Source organism: Zonotrichia albicollis, chromosome 11 (assembly GCF_047830755.1).
Source record: "Zonotrichia albicollis isolate bZonAlb1 chromosome 11, bZonAlb1.hap1, whole genome shotgun sequence".
Taxonomy (NCBI): Eukaryota; Metazoa; Chordata; class Aves; order Passeriformes; family Passerellidae; genus Zonotrichia; species Zonotrichia albicollis.
In genome coordinates, this window is record NC_133829.1 from 20162270 (window position 1) to 20185958 (window position 23689).

Below are 23689 nucleotides of genomic sequence, written 5' to 3' on the forward strand. Positions count from 1 at the left end.
CTGGAATAGTATTTTGTGTATGTGTTCTTTTGTTAGCTGGTGTAAGGTAGAGCAGAGAGTCATCCTGCTTCATTTAACAATAAATTCTGACACACCTGAGCCAAGGGGGCCAGCTGGAAGAAGATACTGAAACCCCCCAGTAAGTGAGATAGCATCATGTAGCATTCAAACAAGTTATATATAACTTGAGATAAATAAGAGTTGTTTCTTTATGATCTTTGAACTTGTTTGCATGTTTCTTATTTGTTCTTTCAGATAAAACAGTGAAGTCTTTAACTGCTCCAGAAGAAGAGGATCCGGAAGGAAAATGTCTCTGGCAAAGAAGTATCAGGTAACACTGGTAGTGGGGAAATTCTTAATTTTAAAAATATTTATCTGAATCAGTCTTGATGAATTGAGTTACACCTGAATTTGAAGTTACATGTTCAGAGGAAAAAAAATCTTGAGTTTTCAGTCACTGAAACCAGAAAAGTGCCTGCTTTTCGTTTTTATGTAAAGTGCTACTGCTTTTGATATGCAAGTAGTGCACTATACTTTGTAACCTCAGTCTTCTAGAGAGCAAAAGGAAGGGCAGAGAAAAATCTGTGTGGTGCAAGAATTCAAATGATACGGAGACAGGGTTCCTACTCCCTTTCACAATGCAGTCCTAAATTCCAGTAAAGCACAAAGAGATGAAATCAGCTTGGACTCTGAGGGCAAGGATTGCCCTGTGTTGTAAGGGGCATTTGATAATTCCTGGGTACCATGAGTATAAAAGGTAACTGAGATGACTGAATGTTAAAGGAGCTGGAGCAAGCAGTAATAGAACTGAGTGGGCTGTAGCCAAGTGACAGCTCATCATATAATCATCATGTTTTCCACTTAGAGCATCTCTGAAAAACAAGAAAGATGGTTTAATTCTTTCTGCTTTTCCTCTAAAAAGAGATTTTGAATAATTGTTTTTTGGAAAACCTTCATTGACTTCTGGGCTTTGGTACATATTTTGAGTGATAGAAGAGTTATTGCCTGGGGTTCAAAATATATTCTCACACTCAGACACCCCTCATTAGATCATAGGAGAATTACCCTTAGTCATTTTTCTTTTTCCTTAATTGCCTTCTCTTGCACAGAGGTCAGGTTGGCTCTGCTGGCATTTCATGGTGTAGAAGCAATCACTGAGGAAAGCAGGGATTTGTGCATGTTTTGGTGTCTTTGATGCACCATTCTTCCTCCTGCCCACATCTCAGCCCTGAGGAGCTGCCAGAGGAACCCTGGATGGGCACAGATGGATCAGCTGAGTGGCTTTGAGGGCAGCCCCCTGCCCTCCCCATGGCTCAGCTGTACCATGGTGGGGAGCCAGGCCATTGTGCCCCCTTCTTCTCCCTCAATCCTCAGTCCCAAGAAACTGTTCTTGGGAAACAATGGTTCTGTGGTTATGTAAAATAGTAGCAGGTTCCCAGTTTTTATAGGAAGCTCTCACTAACCTCTAAGTCAGTGTTTTGTGTTTTTTTTTTTTAACATTATCAGGAGAATGGCTTTATTAGGTAAAATAGGATTTAACGGAAAATGGGTCTCATGAGATGATGCTAAAATCAATAGGAGTTTGGACTTTATGCTGTGAGTCTTGAAGACTACATATGTACTGTGTGGTCTAGTTTTGGGTTAGGAGCTTGTCAGGTGTTGTATCCAGAGGTGGCTTTGCAGTTGATAAAATATTATTCTTTTTAAAGTTAAATTGCATTTATTATTGGTAAAGGTGGAGCTGTCCCTATGAAGTTGATGAAGTGTTGCCCTTGAAGGGTGAAGCTGTGGCTGTGTTTTCCTGTGAAGTCATCAAACTGTGTGGTTGGAGCAGAGTGTAGGAGAGTAACTTTAATTCAACTTCTGTATTCTTTCAGAAGGGGTAGCTCTGTTAGGAGCAGTGCACTCCACTAAAGTTTGTGCAGCTCTCTAGCAATAGGTTTTCCTACTGCAGCCCACCACTGAAGTGTCTGTATGACTGGAACTTGCTTTGCTGTTGGCTTTCAATTACTGTTGGGGGGTTGCATGTGTATGAGGTTCAGAAATAGCTTTTTCTCCGAAATTTGGGCCAGATAAGGTAACTGGAAATCATCAGAAATTAGGAATGTACATGCCAAAAGTCATTAATGTTCTGCCACCTAGGAATGAGTGAATGAAGGATATACATTCACATTTAATTAAGAATTCTGAGCTTTTAGTGGCTAGGGGAAAAAGGAGCTACTTATTAAATAGTGTTTTAAAAAGATGAATATGTTTAATAAAGTATAGGTGTTCACAGTATTGGGGAGGTAAAACCAAGCTTTATGGTCTTGTATTTACTTCTCAAGTATTTTTCTCTTGTATTTACAGACTGCTCAGACAGTCAACAGAGCAGGTGTCACCAGGTGGCCCAAAGCCAGTGGTGCAGAGAAGGAAGGAATCCTCCTGTTCTGGCCTTCTGGGGTTCAGCATCACCTTTGAGTCAGTGCAGACTGCTTTTGCTGGGGAAGTGCTGTAAGGCAGATAGGTGGAGATTGGGGATAACATCCACTGTTGGTTCAATTCAGATGGTACCTATCTTATTTCAGAAGATGAATGTACAATGTAGATAATTGATCAGCTTGAGAGCTGATATTTGGTATCTTTCTAGCGTGGGTCTGGAGAAGTGCCTTTGTTTTTGGTGATAAAGAACTATGTGTAAGATCTTGATTAAAAAGAGAGTTTTCCCTTGTGAAAAGGTCTCTAGCTTTTGACCAGTCAAACATTTGCTGTGTTTTCTGTGACTTCATGCTGTTACTACAGATGCTGACACATAACCAGACATCTGCCTCAAAGTGACATGTGCTGAAGGGACGGTACAGAAAGCTTCCCAGTATCTTGGTGATACTGCTTCTGTCACCAAACCCTTCATGAGTCATCAGAGATTGTAACATTTTGGTTCTGCCATAAACAAGACTCAGGTTGAATTTTGAAAGTATTATTAACCTTTATAGGAACTTACTGTAGATGTTTCATGTTCTTTCCAGAAAAATTTTCTTGTGGTTGTTTCAGTTTGACTCTAGTGCCATTTGTTTTTCTTTCATTATGGATGAATCATCAAATAGCTGAATGTAGAATTGAATTTGACTGCAGTCAAATTCATTGCTTGTATTGGCAATTACAATTTCATTTAAATCTGCAGTTCACACTTGTAAGAAGCTGTGGCTTTTGCTCTAGCCTCTTCACTGAAAGACACATTTTGCATCTCCACGCACATTATTTGTGCTGTCATAGGAATTAAACCCAATAAGGATGACACCAATATTCTTTCTCTCATTTTCCTAACCTCTGTTTTATTACCCAGTGGATGCATTTGAACATCCAGGGATGCTGTTAACAGGAGTCAGAGAAACCACAAGGGACTTTGCCCTACAGCCCCTTATGTATTAATTTTTTTCCTTCAGGTTTTTACTATCTAAAGAGATATTTGTTCTGGCTATCTTTTAACTTCTGCAATTGGAACAGCTGTTTATATTGGGCCTTCAGAGAGACCAAGGGGCACTTTGATGGCCAGTGACACTCTGAGAGGTCCTTCCTTGTGTGCTGTTTCTAACTGAGTTGTGAGTGTGCAGCAGCTGGGCAGGATGAGAGGGCACCAGGACAGACAGGAGCATTACTGATGCACCACTTGCTCTCACTGATTTGTGGCTGTAATGTGTGTGTGAAGGAAATGCTGCTGTTGCGAAGGAATCAGATGAACTCACAGATACTGAGCACCGTTTTTCATTTATAATTGTGTGTACTTGTACAATCTGCTCATAACAATAAAAACACTACAGTGAAACTGAGGTGAAGTTTGGGTAATGTTTCAGTCTAGAAGTGTGAAGTAAAGACTTTGGCAAGAATGAAAAAAGTATCTGGATTTTAAATCTCTTTAACATGTCTAAATTTGGCATTTTGGATTGTTTCCTATAATGCTGGGAATTAAAGATGTGTTAACTTCAGTAAAAAATGTTAGTAAAGTTTTAACAAATTTCTGCCAGTAGAAATTTGTTAAAATGTACATGTAAGTTCCTAACAGCATGGAGTTGTATCTTCATTTTCTAAATCTTCAATATGTTGGTTTTGTGACCACCACCACGAGCTGGAAATACTCTGTATATGAATATGGAGACTATTTAGCTCTTTCTGGTTGGGTAACCATGGTTGTTCTCCCTTTTCAGTGCAATTCCAAAGAACAGTGAACTTAATACTCCAGGTGGCTGACATGAGTTCACTAGGTGAGCTCAGCTCAGCCTGTGGAGCAGGTAGTGTCTAAGAGCTTTTAAAATGTCCAGCAAAGGTGTGTTATGTTGAAATCAATTTGTGCAACAGCATATACTTGGAAAAAAACACAGCTAAAAGAGTGGAAAAAGAAAATAGAAAAGAGTGGATTGGATTTTCTTTTTAATAAAGGAAAAAGTGTAACTAGGAGGGATAGAACTTGAAAGAATTGTGTGATGTCACAATTAATATTCTTAGTATTTAAAATTTATAAGAATGAAAGCCTCAAACACTTTAGATTACCTTTTAAGTCTTTGATGAATGATGCATAGATAAATAGAGAAGCAATCAGTGTCAAAGAAAAAAATGTTATTTGGTCACAGCATTGCTAAACAGACTGTAAAAGAAGAGTATGTGCAGGTCATTTTTGCTCTCTTAGCAGGTCTAGCAGATCAAAGCTATATAAACTAAAATATATCCAGTCAGGATGCAAAACACTTGAGAAAAAGCTCATTAAACCATGTAGGTCTATGCTTAATGGTAATTTAATTAATCTTGAGGATTCTTTTAGATGAGTCTACAGTGCTTGTTAGTCTTGAGGTTACTGTTTTTTTTAAATCATATTATTTTTCTTTTTAACAAAATGAGGAGTTTTCAATCTGCAGGTAAATTTTTCATAAGTAGAAACTGACTAAATCTATTGGATCTACTGGAGTATTTTACTCGATTCTGCCACAGACAGAACTGGTCAAACTGGTAGAAAACCAGTCCTCTAAACTGATTTTGAGGTGTGTTTCCTCTGTTTATCTAAGCCAAACAGGAAGGGGGCTGGATTCCTAAGAAGCTGCCAGCTGATGTAGATAGCATAGAATTTTTTTTTTCCATAATAATGCTACAGAAAATTATTCCAGGGTCAGAGTGTGTAGTGGGTATGACAAATGGATGCAGAACAGCAAATTAGTGTCACTTTTAGAATAAAACAGTAAAACTTGTTCTGCTCTTCTCTCCATCCTCACAGGCACATGATACTGCAGAAATTCAAAATCAGAAGTAAATCAACTGGACAGTTGCCTCCTGCCTTCCTAAATAGGCAAGCATATTAGCAACAGAAGAAGGGGCCTACCTACCTCATTCCTGTGAGTAGCTATAAACATCCCCTCCACCCCTCAAATCAGCATCTGCCAGGTAGTTGTTTTGGAAAGCTGAGCATAAGGATGTGGTGAAGAAAACAAAAATTTTAATTTGTTTTCTTATTGGCAGCAATTAAGTGTAGCCAACCAAAGAAACCAACTGAAATTATTAATATGCTACCAACGTGCCTATTGCCTGTGACTACAAAGAGCTGATGGATGATGCGTTTTTACTCATTAAATCAACCTTTTCCTGTGCTTCCTAAAGCTTGCATGCTGCATAAGTTCCTAAAACCATCCATATCATTGCCATGTTAAACTGATGCTGCCGTTGATGTGTCACTGCAGAAGCTGTCTGAGGCTCAGTTCTTTGCTTTTGTATTTCTTAGCAGCTCATTCTGTAATAACATGGTGTAACCCATTGCGAGGCTTGAACAGAAGATCCCCAGTGACCCCCTTGGTCAGGGCAGTGAGCAGAACAATGTTTGCTGCATTGCTGCTGTGTAGCTGATATTCATGCTCTGCACTGCCTTTTCCTTGCTGACTTCTCTGTCCTTTCTCCAGAGAGAAGGTGGGTTTGCTGCTGTGGATGCCTGCCTCGTTTGCTTCACCAAAATGATTTAGGGCATGCAGGAGAGAAGGGAGACTTTTGTAAGCAGAGCCTATCATGGTGAGTCAGATTTTGTCCCTGCTTTTGCTGTAGAGCTTCTCACTGTCCCTACACTGCTTAAACCAAACTGTTTACACAGAATTCTCTCTCCCCTGGAAGTATGTTACACATAACACTTCCTTGGTAGCAGTGCTGGATTGAGAGGTTCTTCCCTACTGCTTTTGCCTCCCCTGCCCTGTGAGGTCCACAAAAGTGCTTGGGGGGACCTTCAGCAAATTAAAGCAGCAAATTGAATGGAGCTGAAAATAATTACTCTCTACCATGTATGCATGAAAAGTATGAGAAACTGGTCTGTAGCTTTGATTTGGAACCACAGCATCTGTCTTGAACATCATCCTAAAATTGAGTACATGCAAACTGTATTTTTAATTTTGAGTTGCTAAATACGCTCTAAAATACCTCATACTAATACTCATACAGGTTAATTCTGCATGACTATAGATTAAGTTTTCTGTCATTGTACACTGTGATTGTGAAGGAGTCCCAAGAGTACAGTCCCAGTCCATAGCACTGCAGCGTGGACATTGTATTTCCCCTGGTATCTTCATTTAATGGATTTGTTTCTAATTTTGAAGCTTAGCCTTAGGTTTGAAATTCACTGCAAAGAACTTACTCAGCAGCAAGAGGGAGTAATGAAACATGGTTTGTTACAGAAGCATTGCTTTTCTCCCTCCTTCTCATGGTGATAATTCTGTCTCCTGTCTTGCCTTCTTTATTGCCTTCATTTTTCCAGGTTTTCCCAGCCTCCCACTTCTGTGTTATCTCAGTTTTCACATCATCTCAGTACCTTGTATGGATGTGTCATGTCAAGCTTCTGGACAGGGGGTTCCCACATACTGCACTCAGACAGGCCTAAGCACCTGTGTGTCTACAAATGTGACTGACAGTTTTGAGTTAATTCAGGATTAATTTAAACAAAATCAAATGCAATATCTTCTGAAAAATGTTTACTTTCAAGCAAACCTTCATACCAAATATGTGTAAACAGACTGGATCATGCATGGATAAGCAGAAAACCAAAGTTAGAGTTCACAAATCTTTCTTTCCTACTTTCAAGCATTAATTTGTCCAGTTCCTGTGTTGTTTTTTGGGGGCACATTTTTTTTGTTGTTGTTATTTGTTTTTGGTTTTGGGGTTGTTTTTGTGGGTTTAGTTTTTTGGGGTTTTTCTTATTGGTTTTTATTTTTTTTTTGTCTCTGACTGCCAGAGGTCTCTGCTTTAACATAGTTTCCATGTCTGTCTCTGCTTGAACACAGATTCTTTGTCTCTTCCTTTCAGAAGTGGGACTTGATGTTCCAAATTGTCTTAAGGCTCTTGAACTATTGCTGAGCTCATCAGTTCTCTCTGTAGCTGATGCGCAAATTTTTTCTAAGCTCCACCCTCCTCTGTGCATACTGGATTTTATTTAAGCTTTTGAGGATTAAGTATGGTATTAGTAAAACCTTTGGGATTCTTGCTGAGAATTGTACAAGTATCCATTTTGATCGTGGAGAAACAGCAGTATCCATGTTTTGAATACAGAATTTTTCCTTTGGAACCCTTGTCACTTCAGAAATCCTTGTGAGTTTGGGCACTGCACTCAGCATCTGTGAGTCCCTGTCTTTCTGCTTGGGTGTCAGACTACTTTGATTTGTCCTTGCCAGATCACCAGCACTGAGCAGATTGCATTGCTCTGTTCTGCTGGGACAAAGTCAGTCCATGTTAATGGCTTCTTTAATCTTTTAAAAGTGATTATTTTATTTGGGGCAGTGGTTACCGCCAATTCCATTCTCTTGCTAGGGATAGTAGTCAAACAGAGATAAGCAGTGCCTGAATAAGACAAGTCAGATTCTAATCTTGTCTCATTTTGTGCCTAATTTATCTGAAAAAAAATTCTGAACTTGGTTCTCAGAAGTCATAACATTGCATGGCTTATGTGGTTTACCTTCTCCTACTGGTTAGCCCTCTATATACCATTAAGTCTTATGTATCTCATCTAAACCAGATTTATTCAATGTATTTTGTTTGTGCATCTGAATTGTCTAATTCTACTGTATACTTATGTTAGATTTTGGATTTTAAGGTCCAGAAGAGGGAAAAATTAGAGCAGACCAAGGAACCTGCAGACTTGAACAGGAGGAAATTCAATTATCTATTATTCCACGTTGCATACGGTTTTTTTAACGGTCTAAGTCTCTTTTAAGCTACTGATTGTTTTTGTAAAAACAGATCCTTCTTGGATATTTCTTTTACCAACTTCACAGAACTTACTTCTCTAAAGCCCTGATGCCCTGGTTTAGATGGCTAAATCTTCAAGTCACAGGTGCTGTTTGTTGCTGTCTTGAGCTGTGGGAGCCCTTCAGGTTCTACTGAGCTCAGTGTCTGCTAGGGCAAGGTGGTGGTCTGGCTTGTAAATAAGCCCAAGTATCTCTCACCCTTCCTCTCTGAGCCTCCTGCGTGCTTCTCCTTTGCAAAGGAATTTCCAGGTTCTACTTTGATTTACACATCTGCATCAGGCAGCTGCTTTTTCCAGCAGGGCTGGGGACAGCAGCACCCAAAGCACAACCAACTCCTGCCTACGAGTTGCCAGCAAACTGCCTTCTTTGGGATGTAGGCCATGTCCCAGAACTCTCCTGTAGTGAGGAGGTGGTTATCACTTTTAATTTTCTGATGCAGTTACTATAACTTGTAGTCAGAGTGATAAGACACAAATGTTATTCCATTTTATTTAAGTTCCATCTTGGTGGGTGCTGTGGTAGTATTTTTACAGAAGTTGGCTTATTATAGAGCAGTGGCATTTGGTTTTGCAAGTAACTGGGACACATTACCTGTCACTACAGGCAGCTTACTCTTGAATTCATCATTTGGCAGTTACTGTTCATTTTAGGCTGATTTAAGATAATGTACCATTTGATTATAGTCTGAATTTCAATATTGAATTTGTCCTAGGAATCTTCATTAAGATACAATTAATAAAGATTAACTGCTGCATTAGGATACTTGGGCAGCTCTGCCTAACGTGGGTGGAAGTAGAACTGTGTTGTAATTACAGACAATGCTCTGTCATTTTGAGATTTAATTTCTAGTTGGATTGGTTATTTTAATAACTGTCTATAATCAGACGTTATATTACATAATAGCAACAATATTGTTATGGCATGAGGTACATACTGTGACTGAGTGCAAACATGGAGACGTAGAAAACATAAACATTCCAGTTAGTGCTCTTCTACATGCCTGTACAGCTTTCATTGCTTATTTTGTCAGTGTGAACTAAATTAAATTACTCAGTTCTCATGAAATCAAAATACTTTTGCTATATTTTAGAAGTAGAGTAAAATACTTCTAAGTCCTATTCCACAGTGAGAAGTTAGAATTATTCTCTTTTGCACAAACTGTTTAAATCCTGTTTTTTACCACTGAATCCATGTCTCTAAAGCACAAACTTCACAAAGCCTTTCAGGCCAGTGTATTTCTTCTCTTAGCCAGTACTGTCCAAGGTAGTTTCTCTTGGAATTTCAGGAAGTTTTTGTTTGTCTTGAAGATCTCTTTTTCACAGTAAACCTGTTTTTCCAACGCAGGTAATTCTAGACCTGGGTGAAAAGAATTAAATGTGTCCTTTAAAAAAAAGTCCTCACTGGACAATCTAACCATTTAATTAAAAAATATGGACTGGTTCAGTTTAGAGCAAGATCCTGTCATTCTATAGAAATATATCTCAATCTAAGAATCATAATCCATGAAAATTACCAATATAGAGAGTAGAAGGATACAGTTTAAGTATTTGGTACTTTGATAATGCTTATACACTCTTTTTATAGTTATTTGGCATGAAGTCCATGGGAATTTCTATTTCATTGGTTTTGCTGTTAATAATATGATGTGCATATTAGCAGGGTGTCTGCAGATAAAAATAGAGACAGTGGCTGCATGATGGAAGCATGATCTTTGTCTCTCTTGAGGTATTACTAATTTTGAGAAGGTGATTAGAAACTCTTTAATTTCTAATGTGTTAAACAGAATGGTTCAAAATAAATATGTCCATTTATTCTAGATGCTGCATGTGTTCTGTAGTAGAGTTTAAGCATTGCACAACTAAATTATGGTCCAGCCTAAGCTCAGAGTCATTCAATCAGTAGATTTGTGTGTTTTTGAATTACCTCTCCTGCAAAGCCAGAAAGGATTTCAGTAAATTAGACAAAAGCTATCCATACCTGATCTCTCAGTGTTTTTTTTAATGTAAATAAGGGCAGAGAACACATGGCTAGGGAAGCTGGCACTGTTTGTAATGCTAAAAGAAGGAAGAGCCAGTTCATAGAGAAGACAGGGAATACCTTGTTTCCAAGTAAGTCATCTCCTCTCACATTTCTTCTGAGCTACCTCTGTATATTTAAAGCATGAAAAACTGACATCATTTGTTTCACAAGGATGTTTAGAATATTTGGAAACTTTACCCAGAGAGAATAAAATTTTGAGTAACTAAAATAAGTTACAGCATAAATTAGACCAGCAAGATTCTAAAAGCATCTCTTCTTGGAGCTGTCCTTCTTTACAGAGGACTAGAGGAGCCTTAACACTCTTATAAACTGAAACAACATTTGGCAAATAGTAAATTTCAAGGCTGAAAAGGATCAAACAAACACTGTGGTGAAGTTCCAGATTCTTATTTCCTGGTCACATTTTGCTAAATTTGAAACTGAGTCTACATCCTTTGCAAAACTTGTACTGCATGTAATTATATTCCAAATATTGTTTCACTGATGGCTGAGATTTGACTGTTTAATTTGTGTTATTTATTATTGCTCTGTTACAAAAATGAATTGTGCACTGCTGGTATAATAAACTACCAAATGTCTTATCAAATGGGCAGGGATTAAAAGGATGTCTTATTAAAATGTCTTGGTTGAAAAGTTCTGTGAGTAATTGGATAAATTTTTATGGTGAAGTATTTTATTTTGTGAGAGAATGATCTTGCCCTTTATGCAGAAATTAAGAGAGATTTACACTCTTTTCAGCAATTGTTAAGAGATTTTACTGCATTCAAGAAATCATTTTAATATTTTTTCATTAATTCTCAAAGCATCTGCTGGATTGCTCAATACTCTGATGAGACAATCAGATACAATTTTCATTCTTGTGACAATTAAAGCATCATGGAGAGGAGGTGCCCCCCAAGAGGAAGCCAATTGTCTCTTTTGGCAAAGTTTGGCCGGTGAAGGAGAAAAATGCCTGAAATTAGCATGGTACTTCTTTTTTACACTGTTTGACAGAAGCGCATGCACGTGTCTGGGCTAACTCTGGGATACACTGGTGGCTGCACAAGTTTAGGGTATTAAAGAACAAAAATCCAAAGAAAATGATGCTTCTTTCTCTCTGCTGCTTGCAGAACAATTTCCTGCAAAACTTATAGGATTTCCCATATAAATTTTCTACACATGGAGCTGGATTATTCATTCTGTGAATTCACAGATTTTAAGTGTGCCTTGAAGCATGCTGATCCTTCTGTGTTAACCAAAAGTAGATAAAAGGGTCCAGATAAAACTGAAGAGATTGGCACTTTCAGCAGTGAGATCTGCCTTCTATTTCTGAAAAATATTGGAGCTATTTATAAATTTGGAACATCACAGGACTGTGTGTGGCTTATCATGCTTATGCTTGTTAGTTAAGCTTCTGATGTAGTATTGTAATTAATTTTATTCCTAGCTTTCACAATCACAAGACTATTTTTTTCTATTTTTAAGTCTTTCTGCAAGAATACTGGATATTTTATCTTCACTGGAGCATTGTGGCACATTGCAAATGATGTAAAAAGCTTTAGTGTTTCTCTTTATTTCTCTTCAGAGTACATGGTACACATTGTGCTGTTTGACATCATAGCCAGCTTAGTAATGCCCAGAAGAAAGTTTCCAAGGCCTAGAAGGGAGAGCAAAAGTACTATAAAAGCTAAACTCATCTTTATGCCTCTACCTACAATGAGCAGGGCGCTGAAAAAGTTTTCAGTGGGTTTTTTTTCAGGCTGTTTAAAATACAGATGCAGGAGAAGGAAAAATACTATAGTTCCTTCCTGCTCTTCCTTAGCATATCAGCACTCTTAAGAGCAACACACGCTGTCCATGCTGGCCATTTTTCCTGCTCAGCCAAGGCATGGTGAGTCTGTTGACCTTTCTACAATCTTTCCATTGCAAACATTCCTTCACTGCAGCTGTTCCATGTTAGCAAGCCAAAGTGACATAGTTCCAGCAGTTCAGGTATTTTCTCAGCCAGGTTTCTCCAGTAAGAAACCTGATACACTTCAGCTTCAGTCCTTACTTTTTGTCTCCACATGGAAAAAAAGGCTCTTGCTGAAACCTTTGGTCCCATAGATGTGTGTGCCTTCATTTCAGTGTTTAACAGATGGATTAGTTCATGGAAAGAATTGGGAACAATGTGAGCAAATCTGTCCCTTGGTAAATTCTTGTTGTGGTTTGTAGAATACCTGATGGGACAGGAAGATTTCCAAGGTCAGCTTTCAGGGGTGACACTGGCTGGAGTGACATTCTATTAAGTGTCTGACTTTCCAGAGGTAGAGTATTATGGGAACATTTACTGCTTATCTCTAAGTACCAATTGCATTATAATATGAATTTTCTGAATGTCTTGCTGTTTGAGAGCTTAAGTTCTATCATTTGAATTACAGAGAAGGTATAGAGCCAGATTTTCAACCTCCTACTGGAGATGGTTTGTATAACTTTGGGCCATTTGGCTGTGGCTTTACTTCAGAAGACTGACTAATTTAATCAAGCAGATGTGGATTTGTATATGTGGAATAGCTATTCAGTCACATAAGCTGTGTAAAAATTAACAGGTCAGATTCAGGACTATTTGAAGTTGCCCAAGAAGTTCTTTGCAACTAAATTTCTTTTGGATGAAATCTACTTATGGAAGTGGTATTTTTTTTTCTTCCTTTTATTTAAAGTCTCCAATCTATAGAGATCATCATCACAGAAAATATTTGTTATACGTAAGAAAATAGTAGTTGCTGTGTAGTTTCTGAGTTGCATGTATTAAAATGCACATAAGCAGATCTGTTTCTATATGAATTAAAACACATATACTAGTGGCATGAGTTTAGTTCTGATCCAAGTTTAAATATTTGACTGTTAGATGGCAGTGACCATCCTCTTTTCTGGACATACCACTTTGAAACTAGTGCTTGAAAAAATCAAATTATTGTCAACTGGGTAAAGTTCAGCTTGTACCATTTTACGTTTCAAGTATCATGAACTCCCCACAGATAGTTTGCTTTTCAGTGTGTACTGACTGCAGCTCCAAGAAATGAGCTCATTCTGTCTGTCACAAAATGGAGAGCACTGCCGGGTAATTCACTGCTTCAGCAAACGGAAAAGCAAGAGGTTTTTCCCAAACATTTGTACATAAGAGAAAAGCTGACTTAAGTGAGTCAATATTGCTGGTGTCTGCTGGTTTTGGCTGGGCTAGAGTTAATTTTTTTCACACTGTTGGGTATGGGGCTGTGTTTTGGATTCGTGCTGAACACAGGGTTGATGATACAGAGATGTTTTCGTCATTGCTGAGTGGAGCCTTTACTGCTTTTCCTCCTTCTAGGCTGGGGAGGGATCTGAGGGTGCACAGGAGGTTGTGAGGAGACACAGCCAGGACAGGTGACCCCCTCTGACCACAGGGATGTTCCAGAGCCTGTGACAGAAGGGAAGAAGAAGGAAGAGGGGACATTTGGAGTGGCAGTGTTTGTTTCCCCCAGCCACCAATCTGTGTGCTGGGGCCCTGCTCTCCTGGGGATGCCCAGCCATGGGAAGCACTGAATTGATTCCTTGGTTTGCTTTGCTCTCCCTGCCAAACTACCTTCATCTCAACCCAGGAGTTTTCCAGCTTTTACCTTTACCAGTTCTCATGCTGGTCCTGCTGGAGGGGGAGCTGCTTGGGGCTGGGCTGCTGGCTGGGGTCAAACCATGACAGCAGCACACACTGCCTGCCTGCCTGGTTTAGTGCAAAGTGGCTGACATAAAAAATAAAGCCATCATTTTTTCAAATGGCTTTCTGCAAAGCTAAGCAGGGGAAATGGGAGTTTTGCTTCTTACACTGTGGTTGGTCACTTCTTAAGCCGCCAATTTGAAAAGTTCACATAGTTGGGTTTTTTGCAGGTGATGGAAGAACATGGTTTCAAGCCAACTCTTTTGGTTTTTGGTTTTTTCTTCTTGATTGGGTTTTTTGTTTTGGGGGGCTGGAGGGGTTTGTTTTGTTTTTGGGGGCTTTGTTTTGCTTATTTGTTTTTGGTGGGGTTTGTTGGGGTTTTTTAAAATTCATTTTGTGTCCTTTATAGTCTTGTCTGTCTGTTGAGCATGTGTCTTCCAAACACTACTGATCTGTTGTTGCGGGACCCACTCCCTGCATATAATTGTAATTTTCTCTCTTTTCCTCCCTCCCACACAGCTATTTCTGTTTCATATAAAACCTAAATGAACTTAAAGATCTTCATTGAAACCTTGTTCCTGTTCCACATGCACAACTTTTTATTCTGAACCAACAGTAACAGAATTCTCTCTCTCCTCCTTGAATTTCTGGCTAATAAGCAGCTCTGCTAGTCAGGCAGAGCCATTTTCTGCCATGAGTTTTTGAATAATTTCTAATAAACTGACAGTGGGTATTGTCCAAAGTGCTGAAACATTTGTTTCTAAAAATAATCAGTAACAACTCCCAGTCAGCTCTGCTATGCATCTGGCTTCTGATCAGCAGCAAAGCAGGAGAGTTTGATCAATGTCTTTAAAATTAAAAAGAAAAAAAATTAAATGTATGAAAGAGAATAGTTTTTTTGATAGCTTAAAGGACTTTAAAAAATATATCTGTCAACTTTCCATGGCTTTTATGACAAAGTTCAGGGGAAAATACAGGTATTTCTGAAATCCTTTCAGAATCCAATTTCAGATGTTTTAAAAAATATATCAATATTTTTCTCTGCAGCAGATTAAATTGAAAGATATTTATATGCTGAATCTTGCAGTAAGCTTTACAAATATATCCCAATTCCTTAGAGTGAGGTTGTCATCACATTTGCCAGCTAAGGCTCAAGGAGACTGCAAGTTTTTTTGTATTTTCCTCTCTTTTTCCTGTCTGGGAGTTCATGATGAGCTGTTTGTTTCAGAAGAGATTGTTCTTCATTTAGTTTTACAGGTGTTCTTTTCATATGTGTATTTGGTACGTAAGTTGAAAAATGCAGGCACTGGTTTTTAGGGGTTTTTTTAGCTGTTGCCTGTAGACGTTAATATTCAATGTGGTGAAGGGTTTTGTTCCCCCACCCCTGGCTCTATTTTGCAATCAATAGCCTTTTCCATGTGTGTTTTCCTGGAATTATGAATTTCCTAGTTGGTACAGTGCTATTTAATTCCATGTCCTGCTTTTCCATAGAATGCAATAATAGATGATGATGACAGTGGCAATTAGAACTAATGGGCTACTTCTTAGAGATGCTGAATATCCATCCTGTTGAACTTGGTCAGAAATTAGGCTATTTTAACATCAAACTTGGAATATCTGTTAGTTGCTGTTGCTTTCTTTTATGTGTACAATTCTGGTACTTGTTTCCTTATAACACTTCCCTTGTTTCATCAGCTTTTAGTTCTTCTTGTTTAGCCTGAGTATTTCCTTTTAATTATTATTTTTCATATTGCCTGAATTACTTAAAAAATCATAACTGTAGAGATAGTTACAGATTATTTATGGCTGGAAAAGCTAAGTCTGTGTAACCAAATTGATTTGACTAAATGAAAGGGATTTTTTTTTTTTTTTTACTGTTTAGGGCATTAATTTTTGATGAACAACCATTCTTAATACTAGGTAATTTTACATTCATTTCACCAAATGCGTTTCCTACTTCAGGACTTTTCAATTACTTATGTACTCTAAGTGAAACACACAGTTGCTATACTTATATTCTAAATCTTCAAAATGTTGTGAAATGAATCATTCTAGATGCTATGTCTCATATCTTTATTTCCTCATTTGTATCTCTATCTGTTTTAAAATCTTGGAGATTATATTAAATGATAGGGTTTTTATAGGGTAAAAGGGAATTAAGTCTTCTTAGTTTCATTTTCTCAACTGAATGCAGTGACTGAGGAACATCCTGTTTGACAGAAACAAGGGTGGTAGTTTCAGGGTTGGGGAGAAATTCCCCAGTTCTGTTTTGCTGCATGGTGTGTGTGTTCTTCCCTGCTGGAGATGATTTAGCTCAGCACACACTGAGCTGATATTCCAGCTTCTGCTGAATTCCAGCACATTACACAAATGCCTGCTCATAGCTTGCTATTCTTTCTAACTTACACCCACCTAAGGACTTACAAGGACTTGATTTTTGCACATAATCTGAATTTCAGAAGCTCAATCCTGATGCTATTTTTTAGGGTACCTGTAAGAGAGAGAACTTTCTCATCAGTCTGTCACTGAAGCTGTGGGATTTACCGATTGAGAGGATCAGTATTTTTAAGAGGAATGTGAAAAAATCACCAGTATGTGTTTTGCCTTGATGTAAGGAACAATGTCACGTGCAGAGTAACAGACAGTCAAGCCTTGTGTTTAAAACAGCAGCTGAATTGTCTCCATAAAGGCAGGGATGTGCTCCAGACTCCATTTTTAAAGACTATACTGAACCCTTAATCACTGACAGTGCACTTGACATACAATTAAGCATTTGAGCTTTTCTCTAATCTCTGTGTACAAGAAGATAAAGGATGCTTGGAGACTTGTATCAGTAAGACTATTTATACAGAGCTCATTTTGCTAACACTTTTGATGTCCTTTAAGCTTCTGCCTTCATATCCCTGTCAGCTCAATCCACTGCACACATTTTCTGAGTCAAACTGGCATAAGCTGGCAAGGGGAGAAATGTGTTCACATGCAAGAGCACTGGTCACAGTAAGACTTTTCCAGCAGGAGGAGGAATCCTTTCCTTCAGCAGTAACTTGTGACGGACTCTACATACTTAGGACATAGATAAAGCAATAAGTGTTCCTCATGCAGTGATTATGAAGAGATTTCAAGTGATGAAGGTCCAGAAAAAAAAAGAAACCGAATGTGTGCCAGCACTTCAGACTGTGTTCAAGAACTTGTCTTTGAAAAGTTAGATCGTTGAGGTGCTGCCTTACTCTGGGGAATGACAACTGTCACAGATCTGCAAGAACATGAAACATTAGCTAGTCAGGAATCTTCTGTAGCTGAGCTGTAGACAGATGCTGTGTGTCAAATTTTGTATCCTTCCCCCCCATAGTTTTCAACACAGCTATCTGCAGGACACAGATAGACACAGTTCCATGACTAGAATAGAATTATCATTTCTTTGGTACTTGTCCTTTGTCCTTAAGAAGACCAGTACCAATAATGGCCATCTTTATCATGGAAGCCCCTTGGTGGTCTTGTTATTATTTCTTGAATGTTATTACTTCCCTCTTATTAAAATTTCCCTCATGTGTTGCTTGAGCTAAATTAAATAATTGCAAAGAACCAATGAGCAGTGGGCAAGGCCTTGTACTGAATGGAGAAGTTGCACTGAAGAAGCCAAGTCTTGCCAGAACCGAAGCAAAAAGCTACAGAAGGGGATGATTTATGTCTGGACTTACAGCTAGTTCAGTGTTCATGTATGTAACAGAAATAATGGAAGCAAGCACACACTTGAGATGTGCTCATGCTTGGGGAGATGCTGATCCACATTTAACAGAGTATGGGCAAAGGTTTTCAGCACTGTGCTGCTGAGAAAATTGTAGGAAGTGTCTGACTCTTGTGTCAGAAGTGGAAAATGGAACCCTTTTTGAGTTCAGAGCAAGCAGTGCATGAGAGTCTTGGGAGAGAATTGAGGTATTTCTAGAAACTGAGTGGAGAAAGCTTCTTCAACTCTTTGTTAGTGACTGCTTTGAAATGTCAGATAAAAAGGGAGAAAATGAGAGTTAATGTGGATATTCATTCTTAACAGAGAACATCTCTGATCTCTGGCCTCAGTTGACTCTGTCTCAGACTCTTACCTTCAAAACACCTGTTGGAGATGGAGTTGTTTGGTTCGCAATACATATGTAGCATCTTCAGTCTGCGTTTCATTTTCTGTGCTAACTTCACACAGAAGCTGTTGCAGGGACCATGCAAAGGTAAAAAGATAAATTCAAAATTTGTGCTCAGAATGATGAAAGAATTGCAATTGAAATTCCATCCTGAACCTTTTCATATCTCATGATAATTTTATTCTGAGCTTTTATATCTACATGTAGTTTGTCGCAGACCAAGTTGGGGTCATATAGGGAGAATTCTTTGGTTTCTTGGCCCACTTTACAGGGGAATACGGCAGAGTAAGCAGTACTTAGGGGTGATCTTAAACTGCTGAAGCTCCAATGCACGTGTGAGAAAGGCTGAAAAGGGTTTTGAGTATGTATGCTATGTCCTTGTATCCCGATCATTACAGTATCCAGGGTAGTATTTTAGATAATTTACAACTGCAAGCTAAATGAAATAATTTTTCTTTTATTTTAAATGGTAAATTGTGATATAATAAAAAAAAAATTACTGCAAGCACATAAGTTGAGTCCTCTTTGAACGGAAGTAGTCTGAGCATTGGAAAGTGTTTATTACCCTGTGCAGCAGATGTGTTGAACAAAGCTATAAAAATGTTTTGATCATTGTTTGTTAATATGTGTTGAAAAAAAGGAATCGACTTTGCTTGTTTATTTCCAGGGCAATGATAAAAATTACAAACCCCTTAGCAGAAGCATCATCATTCAGTTTTGATGGCTGGATATCAGAGTTTTTAGTTATTTCCTGAAGCTAAGGGGAGTTTCTTAGTGTGGATATTTCAGTTTGTGAATATTGTATAGCTGGAAATGTGGAGGCATATTCACACTTGATGATTATTTCTATCCCCTGTAGTCCAAGTACCCTTGAAAGTGTTAAGAGTTATTTAAAGTTGCTTCTATAAGCTGAGGGTTTTACACTTATTTTTAAGTTCCCTGAGGGTGATAAAGAGTGGGTCACAGGCGAATGTGGTTTGACTGCATTTCCTTTGCAATGTATGGAGTTAAGCTTTTTATGATGTTACAAACTTTGAAATAATGTGCTTCAGTGTGAGAGTATCTGTGGTGTGCTACATCCATAAGTGATTTCCAAAAAGAATTGAAGATAATACTTTGGTCATATTTATTGTTCTTGCATGAAAATATGCCATAGTGAAGAAAAAAAAAAGGTAGGACTTATTAACTCCTGTATGTTAGTTCACATGCACCTGAGTTAAGAGCTGGGTAAGTTAATACTTGCTAATTGAGGTACTTAACTCATGTTACGGCTGAGCTGTCACACAGACATTTGGGAGTTTTTGCATAGGAACTGTTACCTACTGAGATTTGGTTACTTGTGTATGTATTTTAGGAAATAGCAAGAAATAATGTTATGTTCTGTTTTCTCAAAACTCATAACATTGTGGACCTAGTTATAGTTTTGCCTGTTTTAAAAGCATTATCAGAAGGAATGTTTTCCATCATAAAAAGATTTGGGCTGTTAAATCCTGATTTTAGTGGGGTTGAGCCCAGTTACAACTCTATGAGTTTTGTGAATGGATTAAAAAAACAGAAACAATAAAACTGATTGTAAATGCCTTTTAGAATAATAAGGTGAAGCTTATAGTGATTGGATTCTGCATTTGCAAGCCGAAGGATTTATTCTTGGGAGATGGGAGTAGATTATATGGAAAGGGAACTGCTGTATCTTTTAAAAATAAATAGACCCTATGAAATGGTATTCCTTCTTTCTTCATGTGCTCGTCTCTTTATTTTCATCAAAAAGAGTGGCTATCCTGCTTGAGTCTTCCGGATGTCTCTTCATTAGTTCATTGCTTCAGATTTTGGAAGCTTAAGAGAAGAAAACTTTCAAAGCTATATTTGATGAGTCTTAGGACAAAGAAGTCTTAAAAGAAATTCCAAGTGCAAGTTGCCATTTTCATGTAGGAGAGCCGTAAGGGTATTTTTGTACATTCATTATTCTTTTTTTATTAATTGTCTGGGTTGTGCCCAAGAATTTTGCATTCTTAATGCAAATTACTGTATGTGGTAGTTTATCTGTATTAAGAGAAATATCCATTAGGCTTCTAAGGTCAAAGGTAAAGACTATTTTGGCAGTTATTATTATTCAAATAGCAGAAGTGTAATGATTAATATACTACTGTTCTTTTTTCTTCCAGATTTCTCAGGGGACAAAATTTTGCTTATTCATACCTTTTACTGTGGCAAAAATGGATTCTTTTCCTCACCAAAACCCAGCAGCATAACACCCATCCAACACCTGCCTCAAGGAACTCTTATTTAAAGTCCATTGTAAGTCAAATTAACCACTTGCTTAATGGTAGCTGTAATCAGCTGTGTGTGTCTATTTACAGCTCGGGACCCAGGAGCGCTAATCTGGGCAGGGCAGCTTTGCTGCAGCCGCTCGTGGTTCTTGAGCGGCACCAGAGCAGAGAGGGAGCGCCGGCAGGGCTTGGGCCGAGCCCGCGGCTCCGGTGTGACCCGGCTGTCCCCTGAGGGCAGAGCCCGCGGCTCGGGTGTGACCCGGCTGTCCCCTCAGGGCAGGGCTTGGGCCGAGCCCGCGGCTCCGGTGTCACCCGGCTGTCCCCTCAGGGCTGAGCCCGCGGCTCCGCTGTCACCCGGCTGTCCCCTCAGGGCTGAGCCCGCCGCTCCGGTGTCACCCGGCTGTCCCCTCAGGAGCGGGCTTGGGCTGAGCCCGCGGCTCCGCTGTCACCCGGCTGTCCCCTCAGGGCTGAGCCCGCCGCTCCGGTGTCACCCGGCTGTCCCCTCAGGAGCGGGCTTGGGCTGAGCCAGCCGCTCCGGTGTGACCCGGCTGTCCCCTCAGGGCCGAGCCCGCCGCTCCGGTGTCATCCGGCTGTCCCCTCAGGGCAGGGCTTGGGCCGAGCCCGCCGCTCCGGTGTCATCCGGCTGTCCCCTCAGGAGCGCGCTCCGCGCAGCGGGGTCAGGCCCCGGTGGCAGCGGCTGATCGGGACGCTGATCTGCCGTGCAAATGAAGGCTCAGCCTCCTGTTGCTATGACGATTGATTTCAGATGTCGCAGTGGAAAAACGGGGGGGTAAAGAGCTCAAAAAGCAGAACTGCGAGGGGTTCAGCTGGTGGTGGTGGCTGTGGAGCTGAAGGCTGCTCGTGGTGCCCACAGGCCCGAGTGGGTCACTCCTCATGCAAGGCTGGCTTGGAAAAAAGTAATGAAACTCCACGTTATAGATATCAATAAATGGCTGCTCAGAATGCTTGCTTTTCATGCACCAAAGTTAATTTTATGCAGGCAGAGTACATGATAGATGTTTTGAGAGAGAAGCTTGTGTTCAGATTAGAGTTTTGGCCAGCATAGCTTCTATGTTAAAAAAAGGATGGCATTTGGAGAAAAATATTCAGTATTTAGGTAGAAGATCTTCTTGCTGTATCAGGACCAATTCATAAACAAGAAAAATGATGGGGGGAAAAAAAAAGGAAAAAATTCCAAATGAGGCAGCAATCTAGTTTGTTCATGTTGCTTCTTTGGAGATATATTCTGCTAAAGGAGATGTATGTTACTTAATGAAACTGTGTTTAATAAGAGGCCTCAGATTATCATCTGAAAGCCTAATTGTCATTTTTCCAATGCAGTATAATACTGCCTACTTCTTTATCACTCTCATAGATGAAAGAATAATTAATACTCAAATTGGTTTTAAAATCAATGTATTTGTTTCAGAGAAATTCCAGCTTTATCAGTGGCATTATATTTATCCTTTGCACAGCTGCTTTCTGTGAGAATACAATTACCACACTATGAGGGCCCTTGTGAATAAAATAAGAGCAACATAGTAATTGACTTACATTCATTCATATCTTGTTTTATCGTGTTATCTATATCATGTTTTCTTGTTTGGAAAAAAGAATACTACAGCAATGGTGGTGTTTTGTCCTGAAAAAATACTGAAGTGGGGGTGTAGGAGATCCTTACCTGCAAAGACTGTCTCTTGCTTGGTTTATTCCAGTTCAGGACTCCTGTTTCTATGGACTTCTTGTTTATCTGTGACATTTTTTCTTTCTGAGAATGTAATCACTCTTAAGTAAGAAAAATGGTGTTATGAAAACCTCTGAAGGTCCATGAAAATACAGTTGTAAAAATCACATCTAAAGATACTTTAGTTGTGTCCTTCATTATAGCTCTATCTTGAAATAATTCAAATATGTAAGCAAATAGTAGACTGTTTAAGTAGCATTTCTGAAAATTGCAATGTACCTGCATTTTTAAAATAGTTCCTAGTTGGTCCCTGAACCTTGATGGTATTTATCTAGAACTAGACTTGATGTACTTGACCAGTTCTCTTGGACAGCTGTTCTTTGATGGTTCCCACAGAGCTGAGGATTCTTCAGCAAAGCTTCTTTCTTTCTCTGTTTTTTCTGCCTCTGTGTCTAATGTTCAGGACTTGTCTGCACAAGATACCAGGGACAATTGATGCAAATCAACTAAATGCAGGAATTTAAAGAGGGCAGCCTAAGTGGAACCAAGTCCCTGTGTGCACTATCCATTCATAATTAAAATGGTCTCCAGTGAATTCAGTTTAACTCACTTCGAAGGCAAGATGAGCCAAACCAAATTAAGGCCAGCATTTTATTCACAAATGAAGGTGTTTGCAAAGGAATGGATATAGACAAATCCAATTAAATTAATTGGGTTAATTTTCCTGAGTTCCATTGTGTAGATAAAACCTTAGTAATGATGTCTGATTTGAGCTTTTACTTGTTGTCTTTTTTGTTGGTCTCCTTTTGTTCCAAACTGATATTTTAGACTTGAGAAGGTACTTATCCCTCACCAAATGCTGTCTTGTAATTTTACTGTGTTTTGAGAGTCCACATTTTAACATATCAACGCCCCACTTTGCCATCAGGTCTAGTTCACAGTAACCTTTTCTTTAGGTAATTACCATCGATTTGGCTTCTTCAACTCATGCCTTTTAATCCAGTTAGCAGAAAAAATACCATCTCCACTTTCTTATGTGGCCTGCATTAACTACCACTTCCCTTAAAGCTGCTGTTCTCCTAAACAAATCTTCTCCACTGAATTTGATTGTTTAATTATAGATTTCTGCTTAATAGTTTAACCTAATAAAGGGTAGTTTAATTCCATAATACTGTTAAGACTGTAGAATTATGGCATTTCCTATCAATTGTGGCCTTTCAGAAAGAATTGCTCTTAGAACCTCAAAGTGTGCACAAAGAGGACCTTTCTGCCTTTGCAGGCAATCAGGCGGCAGGAACGTTGCACCTGGGAGCTGGCTGCACCCGTGTGCAGTGCTGGAGCTGCTGAGAGCCAGCAGGGATGTTCAGCAGGCCCTGAGCTCTGTCACACTGCAGGGACATAAAAAGAGCCTGGGCGAGCTGGTTTAATGCAAGTGCTGGGTGTCTCTCTCCATTGGTTTCCCAGAGCACCAAGACTGTGCCTCTTACTGATTGTGCTTATTTCATCCTTTCTTTGAAAATTAGGAACGTGAAAGATCTTAGTTGCAGCTTAGTCATTCTGTCTTCCTGAGGCTTTGTCCAGTGGGTGCTGTTTTCTCTTTCTCTGTTTTCTCACTTAGGTTTTGTTAGCTGTGTCTGTTCTGGATGCATGGGATGGGATTTGTTTTAACATGATTGCTTTTG

The 23689-nt window shown here is 39.1% G+C and overlaps 1 protein-coding gene across 9 annotated transcripts in view; it reads left to right on the forward strand.

Annotated features, from left to right (window-relative positions):
- OTUD7A (OTU deubiquitinase 7A) overlaps positions 1 to 23689 on the forward strand; it is a 104844-nt gene that overhangs the window by 35481 nt on the left and 45674 nt on the right. For 6 of the 9 annotated variants that reach the window (XM_074549739.1, XM_074549744.1, XM_074549738.1 and 3 more), the window contains exons 2-5: positions 256 to 331; positions 5240 to 5357; positions 5916 to 6021; positions 20219 to 20351. The gene's annotated coding sequence lies outside the window, so the exon portion shown is untranslated. The remainder of the gene's footprint in view (positions 1 to 255; positions 332 to 5239; positions 5358 to 5915; positions 6022 to 20218; positions 20352 to 23689) is intronic. The other 3 variants (XM_074549745.1, XM_074549742.1, XM_074549741.1) reach the window with 2 other exon arrangements.